Below are 7935 nucleotides of genomic sequence, written 5' to 3'. Positions count from 1 at the left end.
CTGTAAAATTCCTGATGTGAGTCAAGAACAGAAGGGGCGGCGCATGAAAGTTGCTTGTTTTTTCATTGTTCGATGATTGTCCTAATAGGAACTTTTGTGTATGGAACTCTCTGTTTTTGTTATGTTTTAATTTTTTCGCTCTTTAGCAATCATTGATCTTACTGCCAACGTTGCTCAGACTCCGATTTGATGTTGTTTTTTATTTTACTTTTAAATTTGTTGGACATGTGCTCCGTAGGTAATGGCTACTACAAAAAGGAAGGGTTGGAGAATTATAGCTCTGCCTAGATTTTCTAGTTATCATGTGTAATATGCCTTAATATTTATGATTTGATGCACATTTTTGCAGAGATGGTCGCCTGTATATATGTAAGAGATTTTGTATTTCATGGCATTGATCATTGGGTGCAACTTTGCTGAAGATGGAACTATTTCTTGGTGCACTTCTGTCGGCTTGTTTACTCTCATTTGTATCTGCTGATTTTCAAGGTTATTCTTGTTCGACTTTTATTCACCAAACGTGTATAAATGCTCCTGTGGGCCAAATTTTCTCAGTATTTCACTTCACTTGTAGATTTGACAATAGATATCATTCTCAATAGGCATGTGTGAGCTTGTCCTTTGGTTTATTAGAGTTAAATTTACCTTGTTAAATTTCGTCATAGTAATAGTCTTTGGAGTGTCAGGCCTTATATGTGCTAAAGTGCTTAGATATAAAGAGATGATGTTACTTGCCAATAAGCTCAAATGGATTCACGAAAAGATGCCTGAAGCTTTTCTTCTAGTTCAATAAGATTTACCACTCTAGGGACTATCAATTGTTATCAATCAGATGAATTGCCGACACCTCTAGAATTGGTTGCTTAGTTATTTTTTATTGAACTGTATGGCACTTCGTTTTCTCTACTTAAATTTTGGAGTTGAGTTATGAGAAACTTGAGCTGATTCGTGCCTGATATTCTAAATAATGAGAAGTTATAATAACTCACTTCTGTAGAGAACCATGTAGAGCTGCATGCACGAGTTCATGTGCATGTTTTATAGTGAGATGATCTTCCATTCTAATTTCATGTCCTTTTCTTCCCTTGGTTGATTTTAGATACTGATTCCTTAGGCCTCGGTTGGCCAGAGGGTTTATTTATTTGCTTAATTGTATTATGAAAATCTATCACCTGTTCCAGGAGATGCTTTAGTTGCATTAAAGAGCTCACTCCATGCTTCAGCCGATCAGTTGAAAGATTGGAACCAAAATCTTGTTAGCCCCTGCACTTGGACAAATGTTAAGTGTGATCCTAGTAATAAAAATGTCATATCTGTGTAAGTGATTGGCATATTTTTTATTTCTCTTTGAATATGACTCATAGTTGCAAATGTATGCGTGCATGATTTCATTGTTCATTAAATATTATTTTGTTTCATTACTTTTCTGTAACATAAATGCATGTTTATCTTAATATCGTCAATTTGCTTTCAGGACTTTGTCATCCATGAACTTTTCTGGCACATTGTCCCTAAAATAGGAGTTCTGCAAACTCTTTCCTCACTGTACGTATAGAACATGTATTTTAGCAATTAATAGATTCCCTTGTTTCTTGATATATGGAATTTTTTCTGAGTAGTTCCATCATTGTTTATACCTGATTCTTGGGTTCATAAAAGAATTCTTTGCTTTCTAACAGTGCACGAACCTATTGATTGATGTCATACATCATTATAAGGTTCAATGTTCTTGTATGGTAGGCCTGAATAATCTCTTTGAAATGATATGGATATGTTGGAGGCATCTGAAAAATCTGAGAAAAATAAGTAGCTTACTAATTAACATTGGTTTCAAGTGACGGAGGAGTTACGTAGGATTGCTGATTCCGGAGGATCATGAAAGGGCTTTACTGTAAGAGTGAGATTGTATTGCTGAATCTATTGGTCGAATTACTGTTACTTCATAAGTTCTGTATCTTTGGTGAAAAAATTGAATAGCTTACATGTGTAGTAAGTAGTAACTCTGTACTATATGAACATCTTTATGGTAATAAAATGTTAGATAAATAATTACCACTAATTCAATGCATAGACTAAAATTGCAAGTTTCTGCTCTTTGATAACTTTATTTAACTGGTTATTTGTGCACATGGTCGTTATAGCCTTGGGATGGATCTTTTGTTCTTATATATTTATGTGTTTTTCGTGTTCTGCATGCAGTACATTGAAAGGAAATGGTATAACTGGTGAGATACCGAAAGAGATTGGAAATTTGTCAAGCTTGACAAGCTTGGATTTGGAAAATAATCATTTAACTGGGAAATACCTTCTTCCCTTGGGAATCTTAAAAATCTGAAATTCTTGTAAGTACTATCCTTTATATATATTAACATTTTACTTGTTTTTATGTATTTTGCATTATCTCGTAACTCATTCATAGGATGACATTCTTTCTTTCATTCAAGCAGGACACTTAGTAAGAACAATCTTAATGGGACCATTCCTCAGCCTATTTCAGGTCTTACGCAGTTGATCTCTCTGTAAGTAAAGAACCCAGAATGGTGTCTGAAGGTCTTTGATAAATAGCAGTTAATTGATTAAACATTGAGTTTTTAACGAGCTGATCCATGCTTTCTTATTTTGTAAAGTTCCAAACTTGAATGCATGATTAATTATTTCTTTTTGGACTTTTTTAAAATTGCCGATGAAATGGTTGAGCTTTTTTTTTTCTTTGCAGTTCGCTTGATTCAAATGATCTTAGCGGTCAAGTTCCTGATCTTTTGTTCAACACTCCAAATTACAAGTACGATTAATTTTTATTAATTTATTTTATTGCCTATTTCAATACTAAGAAATAAAAATCATTCAACTATTTATATGTTTTGCTATATGGTATTTACCTCCTTTTATCTCTCTCTAGCAATGTGCATGCACACTCTGTAGATGTATACATCAGCCGTGAACTTAATCGATAAACTTTGTTTATTCAGTTTTACAGGAAACAATTTAAACTGCGGTGTAAATTTTCCTCATTCATGTGTGTCTACTGAAAATGATTCTGGTAATTTCATTAACATTTTTTTTTGACTCAATAACATTGTTTTACAACATTCAAGGCTGTGTTGTCAAGGCATGCACCTAGGCCTTGCGCCTCAAATACTTTTGGATGAGGCACATTTGACCAAGCACACACTGATGTACCTAGGTGTTATTTTTGTATGGCACTGATGTACAAAAAAGCCTACTCGGTTGAAGTACATTTTAATTTGTTTTATTTTTTTCTTTTTTCATTTGTTGTACCTAGGGACGAAGCTAGGAATTTTGTATTGGGGACCAAGATAAAATTATAAAACTTTGGAGGCCAAAGCTAAAAATTTTGTTTTAGAATGGTTTATAAATTGAATTATTAATTTTTCTAAAGGGGCTAAAAAGGTATTTTTTTTATAACCAAGGAGCTGAAAAGAATTAAGTTGAATTATTATATTTCAAGACGAGCTAAAGAAGTAATTGTACCATTTGACTAAGGGGCCAAGATCCTTGCTTGCCCCATACTTTATCTCTTGTTGTATCTTTACTAGTAAGAAAGGTGACAATATTGTGTAAAATTTTCGGATACATAGGCTGTGTAAACTTTAGTTTATACAAGCCTGTCTATTCTAATGCCGTGTGTTGTATTTAAGATTAGAGGTTAGGGTCTTAGTATTTAGAATTTAGGGTTAAGGTTTTAGATTTTAGGGTTGACACAGACGGGGTTGTATAAACTTTAGTTTACACAGCCCGTGTATAAAAAAAATTACTCTAATATTAAACTTGATTTATTAATAGTCGACTACTCAACAACATACATGGGACCATAAAGAAAGCATACATATTGTACAACAAAAGTAAAACACAAAAAAGTGAACTTTGCATATTTTCTAGATAAAATGGACTAGTTTTAAGAGTTATATTATCATATATCCTAAGCTTACCAGAAATATATACACATATACAAAAGCACATGCATATACATATTGCCTTACTTTATTCAGGTAAGTTTCTTTCTTTTTTCTTGCCCTTTGCACTTCAGGTAGTTAAATGGTACTAGGGTCTAGTGTGCTCTTTTTTCCATTGACAACACTGGTTCAAAGGTTTCAAAGATACAACTTTTAAATTTGCACCATAATTTGTCCGTCTCTGAGGTTTCTCTTTTCTTGTAGGATCGTCACATAAGCCAAAAGTTGGTCTTATTGTTGGAATTGTTGGGGGATTTGTAATTCTTCTTTTTGTTGGATTGCTGTTTTTCCTGTGCAAACGTAGACGGAAAGGCAACAAGGGCGAGGTCTTTGTAGATGTTGCAGGTTTTTACTACCTTTCAATCACTTAGCTATGTAGTTGGCAGAACTTTGTTCTTCATTTGAAAGTTTCTTGGCATTACAACTATTGATTTACTATGTAGCTTCTATGAACCTTAATCTGAACCAGCATACTTTTTTTCTGAAAGTCAATTTTGTAGACGGATGTGAAAAACATTTTGAAATATAATGCCTTGTCAAGTATGAATCAGATTTCATTGTAGTGAAAGGATAGCTTGAGCATAATCTGTTCATATATTTGTTTTGAAACTCCTTAAATTTGTTTGGTCAGGTGAAGTTGACCAAAGAATTTCTTTTGGTCAATTGACAAGGTTTGCATGGAGGGAATTACAGTTGGCTACAGATAGCTTCAGTGAAAATAATGTCCTTGGACAGGGAGGTTTCGGAAAGGTTTATAAAGGTGTGCTTTCTGATAACACGAAGGTCGCAGTTAAGAGATTAATTGACTTCGAAAGTCCTGAAGGAGATGCAGCTTTTCAACGTGAAGTTGAGATGATAAGTGTGGCTGTTCACAGGAATCTCTTACGGCTGATTGGCTTTTGCACAACACCAACAGAACGCCTTCTGGTCTATCCATTCATGCCAAATTTAAGTGTGGCCTCTCGTATTCGAGGTGGTAGTTCTTTGAGGATTTTATTAAATATTTTAACCTTTTCTATCTTGAGCTTCAAAAGAAGCATAGTGTATATTTGCATGCAATAGTTGCACAAATAAGCTCATCTATCTTGAGCATAATTGTGTCCGACTCGAAATATTTTCTTGATCTATTAGTTACTATAAATGTCTTCTCTTGGAAATTTATACAATCTATTGCGCTGCTTTTATTATTCCTTAAAGGCTTTCCGTCTTCCAGGGACCTTCATAAAATATTTGACTATCTTGAACTGCTGCAGAACTCAAACCTGGTGAACCTGTTTTACATTGGCCTAAAAGAAAACGAATAGCTCTAGGTGCAGCACGTGGATTGGAATACCTTCATGAACATTGCAATCCTAAGATCATTCATCGGGATGTGAAGGCTGCTAATGTATTATTGGATGAAGACTTTGAAGCAGTTGTCGGTGACTTTGGCCTTGCTAAGTTGGTGGACGTGAGGCAGACAAATGTAACGACACAAGTTCGCGGTACGATGGGACACATAGCACCCGAGTATTTGTCTACTGGGAAGTCATCAGAGAGGACGGATGTCTTTGGTTATGGGATTATGCTTCTAGAGCTCATAACAGGTCAACGTGCGATTGATTTTTCACGCTTGGAAGATGAAGATGATGTTTTGCTTCTTGATTATGTAAGATAGTTCGTATCTCTTTCGGTACTGGCTTTTGCATTCGTGTCTTTCTCCTTTCCTTGTGTTTCTTAGCATGCTTTCAAAGAAGAATATGCGGATATTTTTCTTGTGGAAAGATTTGAAATCTTTCTACTAACAAACTTCAAAATTATAATCGCTAATATTGCTCACTTTCTGGGGAACTTGTTTGTTTGTGAAGGTTAAGAAGTTAGAAAGGGAGAAAAAGCTGGATGATATTGTAGATTGTAACCTTAATAAAAACTACAACATCAAGGAGGTCGAGGCAATGATCCAAGTTGCATTGCTTTGCACCCAAGCCTCACCAGGGGATCGTCCGCCGATGTCAGAGGTGGTGAGGATGCTGGAAGGAGAGGGGCTGGCAGAGAGGTGGGAAGAATGGCAACACGGTGAAGTTACACGTAGGCAAGAGTATGAAAGATTGCAAAGGAGATTTGACTGGGGAGACGATTCGGTACATAACCAGGTCGCTATCGAGTTATCCGGTGGAAGATGATGAGGTAAAGAATCCTTTGCATTTAATTTCATAGTTTCTCTTAGGTAGGTTTAGTTGATAGTGCAATTATATAGGGACATAGTGAGAAGAGAATTCATTATATGTTTTATACACGATGCATTTGTTCGTGGTAGCTCTTTTTTTCATCTTTTATACAAGATTTATTGTATGATGTTTTCTCGAATGTATCTCAAAATTATGTGCTTTGTTAACTAAATACATTAGTAATTTCTAAGAGCGATCTGATTCATTGAAGCAATGATTTGAACCAACTCAACCATTTCAGCTTTCGCCAATAGTTCATTAACCGAAATCTTGTTGCTTCCGTTGCTGCTGGTTATCTTTTTCTTGCCTTCACGGCCTTGGATTGGCTCCGCTAGTAAATAAGGTGGCGGTTGCTCCAGTTCTTCATGCTCCCATTCTTCGAATTCGATACCACAAACCTCATAATCCACCCCTTCCATTGCCAAAGCTTCTATTGACATACCGTTTCTCTCGCAATCTAAACTACACTTTGCACCAGATATATAGTAAATGCAACTCTTAAGTGTTCATGGCGACTCGCATTGCATTGAAGCATTGATTTATATAGGAGCAACAGTTTCGGTATTTTTTTTTGGGGGGGGGGGGATGGTGATGGTATGTACATCATTAATTTATCCGTGAATGGGTGCCATTTAATCCGTGAATCGTAACCTGGACCATAGTTTTAGGATGGTGGAAAGTAATACAATTCATTGTTTTGGTTACTGCTCATAGTATTTCTGTTGTCCACTGGCAGTTTAGATGCTTGTATCTCATGCTAGAGTTTTGAGAAACTTTTGAAACCATAAAAAAATAAATTTTATGGTTTATTATATTACTAAAGTGAAATGAAAAAAGTAATATTTTAATATATTACAAACTACTTTATAATTATAAAAATAATATCAATTATAAATATTTTAATTAGATAGAATCATAGAAATATTGAAATAAACTTTTTATTTGTATTAAACTATACTTTTTTTATTTTAGATTGATTACCATTTTATTAATATTATAAATATATATTAATTGAAATTAAGATTTTTAGTACTATAAATAGATGCGTTAACATCTAATACCTAAGTATTTTTTGAATAAATATATAATTTTATTTATACAGAGATAAGAGATTAGTGAACTGCTTACAAAGAAAAATGGCATAATGCTAAAAATAGCCCCCAACATTTATTAAAATGGTTATTTTGACTCTTTTTTTTAGTATTTTAACCCCCAACGTTTCACTTTAGGACAAAATATCCATATTTAGATGAAAATCATTAATTAACACACGATTAACGCTAAAAAAATGAAACGTTGATGGTTAAAGTAGCCAATAAAAAAAATAAGGGACAAAGTTATTATGTCAAATGTTAGGGGTCTTTTTACTCTAAAATGAAATGTTAAGGGTCAAAATGATCCATAATAGAATAAGGGACAAAATGACTGTTTTGATAAATGTTGGGGATATTTTTGAATTATGCCAAAAAAAAATATAATCAACGCACTCACAAGGGAAAAATAAATTAACTATAATGTCTATACTTTTTTTCAACTTGGTTATTTCATATATTTTGTTTTTAGACTTTTATAATTTTTAGATAAATAATGTCTATAATCCAAGCCTACACAATCAAACAAATAATAAAATGATGACCGAGTATTGTCCCGTAAATGTTAAATTATCTTAGACATTAAGAATGGTAATAAAAAGAAAACTAAAAAATAATTAAACGACTTAAACAAATGGCGAGGAAATACTAAAATGATTCTTC

General features: G+C 33.8%; 1 pseudogene; it reads left to right on the top strand.

Annotated features, from left to right (window-relative positions):
• LOC120141885 lies at nt 1-6477 on the top strand (annotated as a pseudogene).
• Nucleotides 6478-7935: the final 1458 nt, after the last annotated feature.

Source organism: Hibiscus syriacus, unplaced genomic scaffold, assembly GCF_006381635.1.
Source record: "Hibiscus syriacus cultivar Baekdansim isolate YM2019G1 unplaced genomic scaffold, ASM638163v2 tig00110814_pilon, whole genome shotgun sequence".
NCBI classification, from domain to species: domain Eukaryota; kingdom Viridiplantae; phylum Streptophyta; class Magnoliopsida; order Malvales; family Malvaceae; genus Hibiscus; species Hibiscus syriacus.
The sequence above is the reverse complement of the archived record's forward strand: the minus strand, read 5'-3'. Positions and strand labels throughout refer to the sequence as shown.